The following is a 20205-nucleotide window of genomic DNA, read 5'->3' on the forward strand; positions in this document are numbered from 1 at the left end:
AAAAATATTAAAAAAATACAGCTACAACACTGCTGTAAGCACATAGGTAAAGCCAGGGAGGCAGGCAGATAAACAAACACAATTGTCTGATGCATTTTGCGCCCCCTAGAGGCACTTATTCATAGACTTGTTGGTTACCTAAAGCAGAGACAATTTATAGGGAATACTAAAAAGTGATTGGCTTAGAAAAGAGATGCCTATTGTATTTGGCCCAATAAAGATACACAGTAACCCCTTAGTATACGCTAAACGGTAAGCAAATAATAAAATAAAAGAACCAAATCCTAATAATACAATAATCTAAACACAAACTAGTGTGCAATAAAAAAACAACAAACAAAAGGAAAAATACTTAATGTATACTAAGCAAGAACATTCAGATGGATAATACAACTATGTATGAAACAGAAAAAAACAGGATGTATTATTTATCAATAAAGAAATTGATATCACATTCACGGTTTATACCCAAAGGTGATCTGGTTTTGAGCTTTAACATCCAAAATATTTCCTTTTTTTCAAGTATTTTAAATTTATTTCCTCCTCTGATGGGGATTTTAGCTATGTCAATAATTTTAATAGTCATGTCTGCGATATTAGCAAAATGATAACCATTAAAATGATTGGCCACCGCAGAATCTTTATTAAAATGATTGACATCCCTCGTATGTTCACTAAATCTCGTACGAATAGCTCTGGATGTTTGACCAGTATATTGATAGTTACAAAGGTTACATGTGAGTAGATAAATTACAGATGTGGCACCGCAGTTTGCATAAAAATCTATTTCAAACATTTGGCCTGTATGACTACTAGAAAAAGTTTTACCTGTAGATATATGAGGACACATATGACAAATACGCTTGCCACATCTATAGTTACCCTTTTTAGTTAGCCAATTTAATGTATGTACACTATCTTTAGTAACCATGCTTGGGGCAAGACTTGAACCCAATGTTCTCGCTTTCTTAGGAACAAATTTAACATTGCCTAGAAGTGGTTTAAGCGTGTCATCACCTGAAAGAATGTGTAGATGTTTTTTGAGAATTTTGGTAATAGCCTCATATTGTAAGGAATAAGCTGCAGTGAATACTATAGATTCTCTGGAATTTATATCCTTAGTTTGAGGAGAGCTCTTTTTATTTTTGTTCCCAATGCCATTAGTATACCTTTTTATTTCTTTACGGCATTTCTCAAGGGAAACCTGCTTCATAGCCTCTCAGGATAAGTCTATCCCTAAGTTCAGCTGATTGAATCTCATATATTTCATCAGACTTAGTGTTTCTTCTAAGTCTGATGAATTGACTCCTAGGTATGGCCTTTACTACATGACTGGGATGCTGAGAAGCGGCGTGGAGTATGGTATTTCCAGCCGTAGGTTTTCGAAAAGTCTTAGTGACAATGACATTGTTAGTAATATGTAATGTTAAATCCAAATAATGAACCTCTACTGGACTGAATTGTCCGTAAATTGTAAATTAAAACGATTATTTTTTATGTATAACATTAATTTTTCAAATTCCATGTTGTTTAACGGTTTCTTAACAATCACCAGGAGGTCGTCAATATAGCGGACGTATAGGAGTATATCTTCTAGCCAAGGGTTATCAATGCTATATATGTGGGTAAGTTCCCACCAAGATATATATATATTTGCAAATGCGGGGGCAAATTTTGCCCCCATAGCAGTACCGCATATTTGGTTATAGAAGACACCATCAAACCAAAAATAGTTATGGGACAGTAAAAATCTTAATACATCTCCAATGTAGTGTCTGATGGTGTCCTCCATATCCAACTCTCTCTCCAGGAAAAACTCCATTGCCTTTATCCCCATATTCTGTGGTATACAGGTATATAGCAAACATATATCTATTACCACCCAAACTAACTTTGCCATTTAACTGATTCCAAAGTTTGGAGTAATTGTGCACTGTCTCTTAAGTAGGATAGTTGTTTTTTAGCTAAGGGCTGTAAAATGCCATCCAACCATGCCCCCAAAGGCTCAAATAAGGAGCCCACCCCCGAGAAAACAGGTCTACCTGGGGGGGGGGGGGGGGGGGGGATGGGGTCCTTATGAACCTTGGGGACATGGTAAAAAATGGGTACCATAGGATTTTCAGGGATAAGATTGTTAATGTCACTCTCCTTAAACACACACAAAACAACACCTTCATCTACTAATTTTTCCAAGTTTTTCTTAAGAGAACTAGGGGTTATGGGTTATTTTTTTATACACATTAGTGTCCATAAGCTGCCTATGAGCTTCTTCAAAGTAAAACTCCTTATCAAGTATTACGATGCTGCCACCCTTATCCGCAATTTTGATAACGATATTAGAATTGTTTTGTAATGTTTTTATAGCAAGATGTTCCTTGCGAGAAAGGTTAAAGTTGGCAGCATCCATACTAATTTGTTCCTCCAATTTGAGGATATCTTCCTGCACCATTTTGTGATAGGCATTAATGATGTGACCTCTAAAGTGAATAGGATAAAAGTCAGATTTGATCTTATCTGGACACTTAAACTTGAAAGGCTTAGCTGACTCGCCTTCACTGCTATATAGATCAGTTAGCATAGTAACCATTTGGGCATCAACAAAAGACAAATGGGAAGAATGGTCAGGGGCAGAAACTATATCATGATCATTAGAAACCTCTAACTGTGTTTCATTAGGTTCAGTAAGGGCAAAAATCCTTTTAAGCGTTAGCTTACGTATGAATTTGTTAATATCTAAGAGTGTATTAAAACTAGAGAATTTGCTCGAAGGGGCAAACCCTAAACCCTTAGATAGAACTTTAGTTTCCTCTGTGTTTAAAACATGTTTAGACAAATTCATAATATTCAAGTTCTCATTAGTGACGTTGTTAAGGTGTCACAAAATCTTCAAGGGTGGTTATTAAAGTGCGTAATTAATGTCCCTTCTTCTGTGGCTTTCCTTTCCTCGTCTTGGTTCTCCATTTTTTTTTATTTCCTTTTGGTAGAGACCCGTACTTGCGTGTCTTCGGACCGCACTACTGGGGGTATGGGTTCCCTCTTCCTCCTTCTCTACCGGCCTCCTGTAAAAAATCACAAGAAGAGCTAGGGGAGATAGATGGAGAAGATAGAAGAGAAAAGCAATTAGAAGAATAGGAAGTGCCTGAAAAACAGGTTCTGAATCAGTGGTCTCTCTTCAGATGCACTGAAGATAACTTTTCTATAATTTTTGCATCCTTCTTAAGGATTGATTTAGGGATATTTTGACCATCTTTTTCCTTAGATGAATGAATTTTATTAGTAGTCCCTTTTGCTTTTTATTTTTGTTCTATTGGCCTGTTGTTGCCCGGGCGAATGGGCAGCCCAATTATAAACTTCTGCTGTTCATAGTCCTCCTTATCTCTCTTAAACTTTTCTCCTTTACTCACTGCTTGCTCTTTATCTTGTTTAGCAATAGAGTCAATCATCCTCTTATTCAGAGATTGAAATTCTGTGTTATCTTTGAAAAGTTGAATTTCTTTTTTTAATGAGAATATGACTTGCTCCAGCTTAGTACATTTTTTGTTTTTTACTTTTATCAGAATGTTGATTAATGTGAATGAGCATTCATTCAAAGCCATGTTCCACTCCTCCATGTCTTCTGGGTCATCAAATTGAAAAGAGGGGTATTTTTTTATTCTTAGCCCCCTAGGTATTATTTGTGTTTCAATATATTTCTCAAATGCTATGATATCCCACATAAGTCTAAGGTCTATAGGCAAGGAATGTTCCAAGGTTTTGAAATGTTTCTTTATTTCAGGATTCTCCATAACTATGTCTTCCATAGAGAATATAGTATTGAAATATTCTTTTCTGGTGTCCATATAAAAAAATCCTCATGATTAGAAGTGACACACATATGGGAAATATTCCCAGGTGTATCTTGAATTATAGGATCTGAAGTGTTTGAGTCTGCACCTGCCATGGCTATAACCTATAAAGAACTATTGCTATGTGCTAAAGATAAAAAGCAATATATGCTGATAGATGAATCCCATATACGTTAACCCCGGTCAAGTTGAAAAGATGATAACGTTTTTCAAAGAAATGTAACAGTGAGAAGTCAGTTCCTGTTTTAAACTTAATGTTGAGATAAGAGCATGTAGTTAACGATTTGTATTAATGTACATACAAAAAAAGCAGAGCTGTGTTTATACATTTGGTGATATAGAGCTTCACCGCTACAAAAACAATGGAAAAGCAGCTTCAATATAAAAGTTGCAATTAAAAAACACACACAGCTGTATTGTGTACAAAGCCATCAGAGCATTGTTAATTGCTCTCAACTCCAAGATGTTTATGGGGAGAGAAGACTCCTCCCGAGTCCCTGTGCCTTTAATGAGTCCCAGACTGCTCCCCAGCCCAGCAGGCTGGCGTCCGTGATCACGATCACCCAGGATGGTCTCCAGAAACATGTGCCCTGAGACAGATGCTTCTGAGAAAGCCACCATGGGAGAGAATCTGTCGACGTATCTAGATCTATCCTCTGAGACAGATCTGCATGGTCCCCATTCCACTGACTGAGCATGCACAACTGCAGAGCTCTCAAATGGAATCGAGCAAAGGAAATTATGTCCATGGAAGCGACCATTAGACCAATTACCTCCATACATTGAGCCACTGATGGCCGAACAGTAGACTGCAGAGAGAGAGGCAAGAGGAAATAAATTTGAATTTTCTGACCTCTATTATGGTCCCTAAGAAAACTACCCTTGTAGCTGGAACAAGGAAACTCTTTTTCAGATTCCCTTTCCATCCGTGGGAATGTAGAAAAGACAAGAGCTTGCTAGTTGAAAAGATGGTGCCTGAACCTATATGTCGTCCAGGTAGGGCACCACTGCAATTCCCCGAGACCTGATCACTGCCAAGAGAGCCCCCAGAACCTTTGAGAAAATTCTGGGAGCTGTGACAAGGCCAAATTGAAGAGCCATAAACTGAAAGTGTTTGTCTAGAAAGGCAAATCTCAGGAACTTGTGATGATCCCTGTGGATGGAAACATGAAGATATGCATCCTTCAAGTCTATGGTCGCCATGAACTGACCCTCTTGGACCAAGGGAAGGAATGGGAACGAATGGTTTACATTTTGAAGGACGGTGAGAAACTTGTTGAGATACTTTAGGTCTAGAATAGGATAACAATTTCCTCTTTTTTTGGAACCACAAACAGATTTGAATAGAATCCTAGACCGTGTAGCCTTACAAGAACTGGAATTATCACTCCCAGGGAAGAAAGGACCCGAACGCAATTCAAGAATGCCTCTCTTTTTATCTGGTCTGCAGATAATCTTGAAAAGGGTGGAACCTGCCCCTGGAAGGAAAAGTTTTGATTCTATTTTGTAACCCTAAGATACTATATCCACAGCCCAGGGAACTGGGACATCTCATATCCATGCTTAATAAAACAGAGAAAGTCTGCCCCCCACTTGATCCAATCCTGGATCAGGGGCAAACCCTTAAAGCTGATTTAGACTTTGATTGCTTTCCCTTGTTCCAAGACAGATTAGGTTTCCAAGAAGACTTGGAATGTTCCTGTTTGGAAGAGGAAGACTTTCCATTGAAGTTACAAAAGGAACGCAAATTACTCTGATGACCTTTGTGGTGACATTTTTATCACAGGGATATTGGAATATAGCTCACAGATTTTTTAACTGGGCAATTCACATAGCTGGTTTATTCAAGTAGTTCTTTTGTCTAGTGTCTGTCTAGAAAGACACACCCAATGGTCTTTTTGAGTGACATTTGATAAGCCACTCCCTTTTGAATTGGGGTATAAAATACTGTAACACCAGAGCCTCTGTCTCTATTTTATCCTGCTCCTGCTAAAAGATGGATGATGTTGGACACAGAGAATCTGGCTAAGTATTTCTGGGATAATATTCTGTGTAGCAGTATTGCACAACTGGGGTTAGTGTAGAAGAGTTGCCCTGTATTAATTAAATTTTTGACTGTTTATCTGTAAAATAGATTTATATATATATATTTATATGTATATATATATATATATATATATACCTGTAAATATTTATCTTATTATTAACATATATTGATTCCTAAATAAACTGTTTGGCAAATAGTGGAGGCCCTCTCATAGAGTTTATTTCACAATTTATCTGTGTTGGTTTTAGTGGTACCACCATAGAGATTTAGTATATTATATTTAGTAGAAAGTAAAGATATTTTAAATTAATCGATAACCACATTTTGGCGGCCATGAAGTTGTAGACGAATCCCTATGCCATTTAGTTTTGCAGGAATCAAATGAATGTTGATTTATTTTAAATTTAACTGCAGTAAATGTAGATGTGGTGTTTTATAGCAAAGTTTTTGTATGTAGTACTTTATTTAAAAAGCGCAAATAGCGGTTGGTTTCAAAGGCCTGTTGTATGTTTCTCAAGAAAAGCATGGATTTAAAAAACCTGTATTTCTGGTCTGTATAAATTTGCATTTGCATAGGGGAAGCACATAATGGTTGGTTTCAGCAGGCCTGTTTTGTAGCTTGCTAGATCTTAAATAACCCCCACAGTGTTATCTATATGGCCCATGTGTATTTTCTGTCTCTTTGTGTTGAAAAGAGATTTTAAAAAAGCATGTGATATGAGGCAACCCTAAAAGGCTTAGAAAATATCATATGAGCCTACCTATGTTTGGCTTCAACTTAGAATACCAAGAGAAAAAAGCAAGTTTGATGATGGAAGTAAATTGGGATGTTGATTATACTTGACTGTCCCTTTAACTCTTGTATTTTTCTTGTTTTTGGAAACTGGATACTTTTATTGTTGAGCCAGTTTTCTATCAGTTTTCTAATGAATTTTAGAGACATGTGTTGTGTTGGTCCCATCTAAATGTTTTTACAAACAAAAGCTTTACAGTACTATTTAATAGCTGCCACAGTAAGTTAATATAATGTCCATTTTTATAAAGATTGTAATATTCTTGCACATTTTTTTTATTTATTTCTTTTTACAAAGGATTCATTTCTGTGAATGTGTTACACCCAGAGCTGTAGCTTGCCCTATACATAAATTTTATTCTGAATTGTATGGGAAATTGTGTAGAATTTAAAGTTAAGAAATTACAGTTTAATTTTGGGAATATGCTAAGCCATAAGCAGTTTAAAGCATATTTTGTTTTTCCCTCCTTCTTCTTCCATTTCTTTGTTCAGATTTTTAATTGAGTTTGTATGGAATACAAAAGGTGTAACCTTTGTTTTGGGTAACAACGTTAAAAATTTGCATTTCCTGTGTTTGGAGCAGATCCTGGAACCAAAACTACAGTTGAAATTAGCATTTAGAAGTTCTATAGAATCTTCCTGTACTTATAATTTTCCCTCAATTTGGGAAAATATCAGTAAAAAGGATTCCTTGCTTTGCTTTGTTCATTTATTTTATTTAGGCTAGTATTATTGATGGTTTACACCTTTTAAAAGAGAACAATATTTAATTTTTTAATTTTGTTCTGCTTAATTTCTGTTTAGTCTGGTGTTTCATTGCCCTATAGAGATGATAATTCCTTGCATTTGGGGCAGTTAAAATAGTCTGGCAAACTATGCTGTGAGAGACACACTATTCTAAGTCTGTTCCCCAGATTTAAAATAAAGAATAATGAGCAGTGGTTAGAAAAACTAAATTTAACTATATTACCACCTCTGCTGGAATGCTGACCTGCTTATAAACAGATCTAATTACTACCCCTTCTACATGGCTTAACTGCTATGTCCTTTGTTGTGTAAAATTAGCATCTCAATGGTATCTTGTACATCCTGTGTTAACATTTAAAAAAAAAAAAAAAAACTACTATGCTGTGAGAGACACACTATTCTAGTATATATATATATATATATATATATATATATATATATATTTTATTATTTTAGTTCTAATGGCTATCTGTTAAAAATGTCTGGAAAAAACTATATTTCACAGGAAATCTGTGATTACTTTAACAATTAAATTCAGAAATATAATGGTCCATTCCTCATCCCAGAAGCTAAAAACAACAAGTGTGAAAGTGTTTTAGATATACTAACACAGGTATTAACTCTTAAAAAGATGAATAATAATAAAAGAAAATGTATGATAGCGCAGGCAGTGATTTCAACAATAAAAGGATTAACAGACATTATTGGAGACCTGACAGAGCAAAATAAAGACCTTAAATTAAAGTTAGATAACACATAGACTGACAGAGATTGTATTAAGCTTTCTGCTTTAACTAACACCATACAGATCAGTAAATTACAATGTAAATTAAAATTAATAGAACACATCAGTAACTAATACTCAAACAAAATTACTGAGTTACAGATGAAAATTGAACAAAAAGAAAAAATAATTAGTGATATTTCTGGGAACAATGCAGATAGTGATAACTTACTGCCACAAAGGAAAGAGCCAAAACAAGTAGTAAAACAAGATAAAATGCAAATGGGCCCCACTAAAAACCCAAGTTCTGTTCCAATTGCCAACAACCTGAAAGTTCCTACAGGTTTTTCAAATCAGACTAGGCCAATGACTGCCCCACCATTTTAAGAAATGGTGGGGCACAATCCCCACAAACAGCTTTAATAACTTTTCAAATTGGTTTCACAAGGGAACTGAAAAAGCCCTAAAATTAGGTATGAGCATGCCGGAATGGACAGAATTGCTTCAAGATGCCATGGGCCCCCTATGCCAACAGGTTATTAGGATTTAATTCAAGTATATGTGATCAGGCTGGCAGGATAGCTAAAAACCTTTTTCAATTTTACTAGTCTAGAAAAAGAGATTAGTGAAATTACCATGAGACCACTAGATGGGCCATTTGAAGTAGCAAAAAGAGTTTTATTCTGGTGTGTGCTGCGCCAGCCACAGACCCAAATGGTCTGGGGGTCACCAGCTCACATACAGAGGGTACTTGAAGCTCTCCCCAGAAAATGTCAGGAGTTTGTAAAGCTGTATGATCCAAACTCCACAAACCTACATATGGTGCTCACTAGAGCTGAGAAGTGGTGGAATTATCACCCATAAACCATTAAGGCAAATTCTGCAGTGAAGCAGTCAATGGAGAATAATCTGACTATTCACAGGCAGGAATCAGAGAGGGGTAATAGAAGGAATGTTTGTGGAAATCAGAATAGTAGAGCATCAAATACAGAAAACTGGAGAGACAGGAATTTAAATGGCAATATTAACAGAGGAGAAAATTGGAGGCTGAGGTCAAATGAGATAAACAATAAGGCCAACTTAAGTTATTGGGAACTCAAAAAAAAAAAAAGGAGAATGATAGATCAAATTGGGTTTCTAAAGAAGCAACTGACAGAGCTGGAGGGCTCAAATTAAATAATTCATTTTTGTTTATAAGCATATTTGTTTGCAGTACATTTGTGTAATGTGTACTTTAGTTTTAAGTTCAATTAATAATTTTTAAGTGTTTTTTCATTATTAAGTTTTAAATGCCAATATTAAGAATGTATAGTTAATTGATTCTCTTTCTAAAAAAAATAAATAACAGATACCTCCATTGTGATTAGTTTTGGGAGGCCACATGCAATACCATTTCTATGTAAACTGTCTGAAGTCGTATCTTGCAGGAAGAAAACCAATGAAGATAGAAGGCTTCTCACCTTTCCTTCCAGTTTTTCCCCAATAAGACATATTATAGATTGTTGTTTTTCAGGTGTCTTCAGGACTGATCTTACCATGAAGCTATGATGGTGGCGTTGGACAAATTAAATAAGTATAATGTATCACAATGTAGATGTAAAATGGTGCATTAGGCCAAAAATAATTATATATATATATATATATATATATATATATATATATATACACTGCTCAAAAAAATAAAGGGAACACTTAAACAACACAATGTATCTCCAAGTCAATCACACTTCTGTGAAATCAAACTGTCCACTTAGGAAGCAACACTGAGTGACAATCAATTTCACATGCTGTTGTGCAAATGGGATAGACAACAGGTGGAAATTATAGGCAATTAGCAAGACACCCCCAATAAAGGAGTGGTTCTGCAGGTGGTGACCACATACCACTTCTCAGTTCCTATGCTTTCTGGCTGATGTTATGGTCACTTTTGAATGCTGGTGGTGCTTGCACTCTAGTGGTAGCATGAGACGGAGTCTACAACCCACACAGGTGGCTCAGGTAGTGCAGCTCAATCCAGGATGGCACATCAGTGCGAGCTGTGGCAAGAAGGATTGCTGTGTCTGTCAGCGTAGTGTCCAGAGCATGGAGGCGCTACCAGGAGACAGGCCAGTACATCAGGAGACGTGGAGGAGGGCCGTAGGAGGGCAACAACCCAGCAGCAGGACCGCTACCTCCGCCTTTGTGCAAGGAGGAACAGGAGGAGCACTGCCAGAGCCCTGCAAAATGACCTCCGGCAGGCCACAAATGTGCATGTGTCTGCTCAAACGGTCAGAAACAGACTCCATGAGGGTGGTATGAGGACCCAACGTCAACAGGTGGGGGTTGTGCTTACAGTCCAACACCGTGCAGGACGTTTGACATTTGCCAGAGAACACCAAGATTGGCAAATTCGCCACTGGCGCCCTGTGCTCTTCACAGATGAAAGCAGGGGCACACTGAGCACATTTGACAGACGTGACAGTCTGGAAATGCCGTGGAGAACGTTCTGCTGCCTGCAACATCCTCCAGCATGGCCAGTTTGGCATTGGGTCAGTAATGGTGTGGGGTGGCATTTCTTTGAGGGGCCGAACAGCCCTCCATGTGCTCGCCAGAGGTAGCCTGACTGCCATTAGGTATCAAGATGAGATCCTCAGACCCCTTGTGAGACCATATGTTGGTGCGGTTGGCCCTGGGTTCCTCCTAATGCAAGACAATGCTAGACCTCATGTGATTGGAGTGTGTCAGCAGTTCCTGCAAGACGAAGGCATTGATGCTATGGACTGGCCCTCCCGTTCCCCAGACCTGAATCCAATTGAGCACATCTGGGACATCATGTCTCGCTCCATCCACCAACTTCACTTTGCACCACAGACTGTCCAGGAGTTGGTGGATGCTTTAGTCCAGGTCTGGGAGGAGATCCCTCAGGAGACCATCCGCCACCTCATCAGGAGCATGCACAGGCATTGTAGGGAGGTCATACAGGCACGTGGAGGTCACACACACTACTGAGCCTCATTTTGACTTGTTTTAAGGACATTACATCAAAGTTGGATCTGCCTGTAGTGTGTTTTTCCACTTTAATTTTGAGTGTGACTCCAAATCCAGACCTCCATGGGTTGAAAATTTTGATTTCCTTTTTTTAATTTTTGTGTGATTTTGTTGTCAGCACATTCAACTATGTAAAGAACAAAGTATTTAATTAGAATATTTTATTCATTCAGATCTAGGATGTGTTATTTTAGTGTTCCCTTTATTTTTTTGAGCAGTGTATATATATATATAGCATAGCATAAAGGGGTAAATAATCATATAAATCAAGCAACATAAGTTAAGTAAGGGTGCGAGTGGGATGATGCAATAACAGAGGCACTTTCCAACTTAAAGTTAATAACTGTGAATGTTTCTACTACAGATGGAGTGTTGTAGTGTGAAGTAAATATATGCCTGGTTTTAATCTTTTTTCATTCCTTTGAGGGTCTTGGAAAAAACAAAGTGGTTCAAAGAGAGAGATTTGGTAAAGCAAAAGCAAGGACCAGATGCCAAAAGCAAGGACCAGATGCCAAAAGCAAGGACCAGATGCCAAAAGATGACAACAAAGAACTTCAGAGAACCATTATAACTTTTGTTTTACAGGCACAATTCACACTTTCTTAATAAAGATTTTACTACACGCATACCCATCTAGTGTACCCACACTCACACACTCATACATTAACTTTTCCCAATATTTAAGACCATTGTATAAATGTTGCTAATGGGGTTTAGCATAGGATTTTGTGTTTCTATATATAATTTTAAATTCATTTTTCTAATGAATTGTATAAAGTTAGATTAGGAATTGACAGTCCTAGGAAAGTACAGAAGAGCTCATATCGCCGAGGGAATGATTCCGAAGGGATGGTGGGAGAATTTCTCCTGTAAGGTTTTCACTCCCACTGTGTTCTTCTGTACAATTCACATAGCTGGTTTATTCAAGTAGTTCTTTTGTCTAGTGTCTGTCTAGAAATACACACCCAATGTTATTTTTGAGTGACATTTGATAAGCCACTCCCTTTTGAATTGGGGTATAAAATACTGTAACACCAGAGCCTCTGTCTCTATTTTATCCTGCTCCTGCTAAAAGATGGATGATGTTGGACACAGAGAATCTGGCTAAGTATTTCTGGGATAATATTCTGTGTAGCAGTATTGCACAATTGGGGTTAGTGTAGAAGAGTTGCCCTGTATTAATTACATTTTGGACTGTTTATCTGTAAAATAGATTTATATATATATATATATATATATATATATATATATATATATATATATACCTGTAAATATTTATCTTATTTTTAACATATATTGATTCCTAAATAAACTGTCTGGCAAATAGTAGAGGCCCTCTCATAGAGTTTATTTCACAATTTATCTGTGTTGGTTTTAGTGGTACCACCATAGAGATTTATTATATTATATTTAGTAGAAAGTAAAGATATTTTAAATTAATAGATAACCACAACCTTTAGGTCTATTATTCTTGTCTAGTGGTAGAAAAAAACATTTTCCACCCTTAATATCAAAAATTATTCCGGCCAGACCAGGTCCAAACAAGGTCTTACCCTTGTAAGGAAGTGCCAGAAGCTTGGACTTAGAAGTAACAACAGCTGACCAATATTTTAGCCACAACACTCTGCGGGCTAGCACAGCAAAGCCAGATATCTTAGCTCTCAGTTTAATAACTTGCATGGTAGCATCAGAAATAAAGGAATTGGCTAGCTTGAGAGCCTTAATCCTGTCTTGGATCTCCTCCAAAGGAGTCTCTACCTGAAGGGAAAAGAGCAGCTATCCTCTATAGGGATTGTAGTTCTCTTAGCAAAAGTAGAAATGGCCCCTTCTACTTTAGGCCCCGTGCACCATGAATCTTTAATGGGGTCAGCAACAGGAAACATTTTTTTTGAAAACGGCGGACGGGGAAAAAGGTATCCCTGGTCTCTCCCATTCCTGGGAAATAATCTACGTAGCATTTTATGGAACAGGAAACAATTCCACAGAGGAAGGAATATCATAGTATTTATTAAGTTTACTAGACTTCTTAGGGTTGACAATGACAGGAGTATCGGAGTCGTCCAAAGTAGCCAAAACCTCCTTTAACAATATACAAATGTGTTCAAGCTTAAACCTGAAGGTTACTACTTCAGCATCAGAGGAAGGAATTATACTGTTACCCTCAGAAGCTACTGACGTATCATCCTCATCAGACTTATGAGGGAATGCAACCTGAGTATCAGGAGATGGGACAGAACCCTTACTATCTAAATCTTTAATTTTCTTCTTGCGTTTTCTTTTTAACATAGGGAAAGCAGATAATGCTGCAGATACTGCTAAAGATACATGTGCAGCAATTTCTGCAGGCAAATAAACTCCTCCAGGAGATTGAGAGGAACCACAGGGCACTGCATGTGACGCCATTGTGGCTTGGGACGTTTGAGGAGAAAGCTGTAGCATTGCCTAAACAGCATCACCCTGGGAAACATTAGGCTCAATATATATTTTTATTATCAAGAGTTGTAGTTAAGCATGCAGAACAGATTTGCATGGGCAAAACAATTTGCGCCTCAAGGCACAGCAAGCATTTAGAAAAAGACACTGAGTCTTGCTCCATATCCATGATATCAGAGATATTGCTGGGGGGAAAAAAAATTTTTTCCTTTGATTTAAAGAAATTCTAACACTGTCTCTTTAAAAGGAAAGGCAATTTCCCCCAAGCATTTAAAAGCGTTACATCCGCTAAAGAAACAAAGACCTCTGCACAGTCTCTTTACCTCAAGAATTTTGGATCGTTAAATACGCTTACCAAATGAAACTAACAGAGACCTCTACACCTCAGCTTCTACTGAGGTGTCTTACCTAACCTCCGTACACCAAATTTTTGGATAGAACAGCAGATGAGACAGATCCCATTCCCCTGCTGACCAAGAGAAGCTAGCAATGTCAGAAAGACACCACTCCGCTAACACCTAAAAGCGGAAGAGCGGGTCACTTGACCATCAGGCCGACACAGTTGCGCGTGTCTAACAGCCGACTGTCATGAAAGCATGTTAAAGATATAATCACTCATTTCTAAAAATGAAGCAAACCGTTACTCCCACAGAAAATCTCTTGTGATTTCCAGCAATAGAGTTTCACAACACATACCCCCAATAATGAGCCATTGAAATAAAGGTTAAAATGTTACATTAACCCCATAGTCTCCACACATTAACCCAAGGATATAAAATGTCCCCAGAAGTTGCAGCCTCTTTAAGTGCAATGTCTCCAGAACCTAGAAGACAAGAAAACACTTACCTGCAATCTATCTTACAAGGTGTGAGAGGACACATACTCCTCACAGAGACCTGTAAAAAGAGAAAGAACAGAGTAAACCTACTCTGGCTTTCTTTACCATGTGCAGCAAAAAACAGAGCAAGGCCCACCTCACAAGTTTCAAACTGCTTTAAAGCCACCACTACCCTACTGAAGAGATTAAAGTGGACTACAGCTAGACCTAAAAATCTTGCTTGTAGCGAAAGAAATCTAATTTTCTTCAGACACTAAAACTTCACCTCCTCCATTGACAGAGGCAAAGAGAATGACTGGGGATTATGGGTAGAGGGAGTGACACTTAACAGCTTTGCTGCTGGCCAGGAGTGATATTCCCACTAGTAATTGATGATGTCGTGGACTATCCATATTTTAGGAAAGAAATATTGACTACTTTTTTTAAAAAAAAACTTTTATTTATAGCCAACATTGGGTACATTTTATGCCATCTTTCTTATTAAGACTAATTTTATTATAGTTTAGTAACATTTTTGTAATAAATATTCACTATTTTCAAGGACAAGCCAAGCCAGTGGATAGAGGGGATGGAAAGTTACACGTTCTCCACTGATTGTAAACCTCCCCTATAATACATTAGAATGCAAAGCCATACAGGTCTCTAAGGCAACACTTTTACTTTGATTAGTGGCTCATACTATGACATGTTTGTCCTTTCTCTGATACATATAAGTTTGTCAGCCAACTGTCTAGCATTCTGTTACTTCTTGCATAGGTTTTTACTGGATAATCTGCTGAACAATGGACACTTAAATGTCCTTTAAGTGGCATATACATGTTAAAGTATTATTTGCCTTAAAGTCAGAATGATATGTAACAGTGTAACAAAGTAGAAATAAACATAAAAATCACTATCAAATAAACAATAGATGAATGTAATAAATTGTGTTCAGACTTCACAGTAAGATAAATACAATTCAGAATAAACAATCTGATATTTTTTCAGGGTGTGTTAAAGAAGGCTGCACTTTTTATGTGAATTTTCTCCAGCCAATGTAAAAGTCTGTCTTTCTGCTTTTTGCTGAATTAAAACATAAAATACATTAGCTCTGTAGAATAACATTCCTTTTAAACAGGAGCCAATAATCCATGGTTCATAAAAGATAGGTTTCTGCCTTACTTACTCTAAATTTATTCTGAATACAGTCACTGGGTTCCTACAGATTGTATGGGTCCAAATCTTATGTTGATAATCAATTATTAAGTACATTTGTCATCCCCTCTTCTACTATATACTGTATTTATAATTGCTTTTTAGGATGATATTCATTATTCACTTAGTGGATATTCTTTTTTTTAGTATTTACAAAATGGTATGACATTTTAGATGTACATCTATACTTTAGAATATAACAAAGGATAGTAGTCGCACCACCAAGTTATCAAATTAAGTGCTTTATTGAGCTAAATTAAAAAAAATCAGCAACGTTTTGGACACAAGTCCTTAATCATGCATAGCAAAACAGACACTAAATACCTTCTTATATACCTGAATAAGTCACACCTTCAAAGCTAATTGCAACACCTGTATAGAACAGGTATACCTCTTTTACCAAATCCTGCCACCTAGTGGTCATACATAAAATCACACATATATAATTGTTTTAAACTAGCAATGAATTTATACATAGTCTAAATATATCTGTGTACAGTGCAAGCCCATGTGCAATACATATTATTTCCATAGTTCAATCCTTATTTGCATCACATATTTGGATAAACAGATATTACCAATGTTATAAAAAAAATTTTTTTACAAAAAGATATTTACAAAAAAATATTTACAAAAAAATATTTACAAAAAAATTGACCAATCTAGTTCTTTATTCAGGCCCCTTGGAAATAATGTACCTAGTTCATAAATCCAATATTCTTCACGTTTTTTTAATAATTTAAGACGATCACCCCCCTTCCTAGGATGTTTAACATGTTCCAGAATTTGGAACCTTAATTGACTCAGATTGTGGCCAGCAGACAAAAAATGATGGGCAACTGGGGCATCATTTTTCTTAGTTCTAATACTATTTTTTGTGTTGGATGATGCGTTCCCTTACACACCTGGAGGTCTCCCCCACATACCCCAGCCCACATGGGCATTTAATAAGGTATACAACAAAATCAGTATTACAAGTATAGTGCCCTTTAATAAAATATTTTTTGCCTGTACTTGGATGACTGAATGTTGAACCTTTAATCAGGCTGTTACAATTTGAGCACCCTAAACAAGGAAAACTTCCCAGATTTTTCTTGAATGGGTTTTTTACTTGAAGGTTTTTTCTTTTCTAATAGCATTTGTCTGGGGGTATTCAATGCGTTCTAAAATTCAGTTTCAATAAGTTCACAAGGTTTATCTTTGAAGGAAAAAACCTTCAAGTAAAAAACCCCCCAGACTAGTTTTTGTGAGCCAATATGCACCTTGGAACCAACAGGTTATGAAGATTCTTCGTAGACATTGGCATATTTTGAGCACCTGTAACCCAGGCATTCAAGAATTTAAGATTCCCCCTATGCCAGCCTTTAAAAGGGGCAAAAATGTAAAAGATGTTTTGGTGAGGGCAGATACTGGTCCATCTAAAGGGCCTGTCCAAACCTATATTGGGAAGAAAAATCTGGGAAGTTTTCCTTGTTTAGGGTGCTCAAATTGTAACAGCCTGATTAAAGGACCAACATTCAGTCATCCAAGTACAGGCAAAAAATATTTTATTAAAGGGCACTATACTTGTAATACTGATTTTGTGGTATACCTAATTAAATGCCCATGTGTGCTGGGGTATGTGGAGGAGACCTCCAGGTGTGTACGGGAAAACATCGTCCAACACAAAAGTAGTATTAGATCTAAGAAAAAGGATGCCCCAGTTGCCCATCATTTTTTGTCTGCAGGCCACAATCTGAGTCAATTAAGGTTCCAAATTCTGGAACATGTTAAACATCCTAGGAGGGGGGGTGATCGTCTTAAATTATTAAAAAAAACGTGAAGCATACTGGATTTATGAACTAGGTACATTATTTCCAGGGGGCATGAATAAAGAACTAGATTGGTCAATTTTTTTGTAAATATTTTTTTGTAAATATCTTTTTGTAAAAATGTTTTTGATAACATTGGTAATATCTGTTTATCCAAATATGTGATGCAAATAAGGATTGAACTATGGAAATAATATACACACCATATAAGGAATTGAAGTGAAAATTTAATAAACATATATAATAAGATACACAAATATATACACTAAAAATAGGGACGTCTCCCTGTAATGTAAATAAAACTAGGAAAAAATCCTAATGAAAAAACAGGTTAAGACCTATAAATGATGAATAATGCAGATATTAATTGATAATCTATGACATAAAAAAAGATATAGCATAAAAATGATAATTAAAAGATATGGCATAACAGTGATATCATAAAATAAAACTTAAAAGACAAGCACCAAGTTCATATGTATCAACACAGTGCAGGTGGCCGTATGCAAATGAATGCCGATATTGGAACAGTGGAAAGAAAATAACGGCTTGTACCACAAAAAGATACAGTTTACTGTACCGTAAGTCAAGAGAGTGTTCAGAGGGTGTTACCGAGGAGAAGAAATCCTTCGGTCAAGGCTTGGACCGCAGCTGCAGTAAATGCCGTTCCTGGAGATAGAAGTGTGCAAACCTCTGCACATGTGAGTTGGCGTCTGACGTCACAGGCTTCTCATCGGCTCCTCTCAGGGTGTTACTCGCTGCTCCAGCAGCGTAAAGGAAAAGCAGCTGATTGCTGTGTCCTGGTGGGAACTTTCTGTGAAGGCAGACTTGGCTGCTGTAGGTATGTTTAATGATCCAATACAATAGTGGGGCACAAGTTATCCCTCACCTTGGGATATTCAAAGATGCTGGTAACCCGGGTTTAAAGTTGCAGTACAGGCTGTACTGAAATATCCCTTGCTGTTTCAAAGTCACAGTGTCACAGTGTCACAAATGCAAGCGACGTGTTTCGCCCTCCCTTGGGCTTTATCAAGATAAAGGGAGGGCGAAACACGTCGCTTGCATTTGTGACACTGTGACACTGTGACTTTGAAACAGCAAGGGATATTTCAGTACAGCCTGTACTGCAACTTTAAACCCGGGTTACCAGCATCTTTGAATATCCCAAGGTGAGGGATAACTTGTGCCCCACTATTGTATTGGATCATTAAACATACCTACAGCAGCCAAGTCTGCCTTCACAGAAAGTTCCCACCAGGACACAGCAATCAGCTGCTTTTCCTTTACGCTGCTGGAGCAGCGAGTAACACCCTGAGAGGAGCCGATGAGAAGCCTGTGACGTCAGACGCCGACTCACATGTGCAGAGGTTTGCACACTTCTATCTCCAGGAACGGCAGTTACTGCAGCTGCGGTCCAAGCCTTGACCGAAGGATTTCTTCTCCTCGGTAACACCCTCTGAACACTCTCTTGACTTACGGTACAGTAAACTGTATCTATTTGTGGTACAAGCCGTTATTTTCTTTCCACTGTTCCAATATCGGCATTCATTTGCATACGGCCACCTGCACTGTGTTGATACATATGAACTTGGTGCTTGTCTTTTAAGTTTTATTTTATGATATCACTGTTATGCCATATCTTTTAATTATCATTTTTATGCTATATCTTTTTTTATGTCATAGATTATCAATTAGTATCTGCATTATTCATCATTTATAGGTTTTAACCTGTTTTTTCATTAGGATTTTTTCCTAGTTTTATTACATTACAGGGAGACGTCCCTATTTTTAGTGTATATATTTGTGTATCTTATTCTATATGTTTATTAAATTTTCACTTCAATTCCTTATATGGTGTGTATACTTTCAGCTTGTTAGCGCACTTTCTCTATCTTGAAGCTTTGGCTTCACTATTTGGTTATTAACTTGTATTTGATACATACAGAGATTGTATCTTTAGAGTAGTGTTTAGCAATACCTTCCTTTAGCGCGCACTAATCCACCCAATTTGATATGGAAATAATATGTATTGCACATGGGCCTGCACTGTACACAGATATATTTAGACTATGTATAAATTAATTGCTAGTTTAAAACAATTATATATGTGTGATTTTCTGTATGACCACTAGGTGGCAGGATTTGTTAAAAGAGGTATACCTGTTCTATACAGGTGTTGCAATTAGCTTTGAAGGTGTGACTTATTCAGGTATATAAGAAGGTATTTAGTGTCTGTTTTGCTATGCATGATTAAGGACTTGTGTCCGAAACGTTGCTGATTTTTTGAATTTGGCTCAATAAAGCACTTCATTTGATAACTTGGTGGTGCGACTACTATCCTTTGCTATATTGACTGGGGGTATTGTGCAGTGCCCCCTAGTTTGCACACCTTGAATCCCAGGTGCTGGACCTCTGGAACTTTATACTTTAGAATATGCTATTTACTATCTGGATGCAAAGGTGTGTGTAATTTAATATGTGTATATAAAATGTATATAAATAAAATTAGGTCCGTCTCAACCAAGGGACCAAGTGGGTCCAATGGACCCAGGCAACACTTAAAAAGGGGCAGCGTGGCTCAGTCAGTCACTGTCAGACCCAGACCTCCCCTGTCCTCTGTCTCCGTGGGGGAAGTCGCAAGCTCCCAGCAGCATAACCTCATTATGTAAATAGACACAGAACCAGTCAGGGGCAACATTTAAGGTGGGACAAGTGCATCTCTTCCCTAAATTTATTCCCACTTATA

General features: G+C 37.2%; 1 protein-coding gene across 1 annotated transcript in view; it reads right to left on the minus strand.

Moving 5' to 3' along the window:
• PIPOX (pipecolic acid and sarcosine oxidase) overlaps window positions 1-20205 on the minus strand; it is a 321476-nt gene that overhangs the window by 5806 nt on the left and 295465 nt on the right. The window lies entirely within an intron of this gene.

The sequence above is a fragment of the Bombina bombina genome, chromosome 3, assembly GCF_027579735.1.
Source record: "Bombina bombina isolate aBomBom1 chromosome 3, aBomBom1.pri, whole genome shotgun sequence".
NCBI classification, from domain to species: Eukaryota; Metazoa; Chordata; class Amphibia; order Anura; family Bombinatoridae; genus Bombina; species Bombina bombina.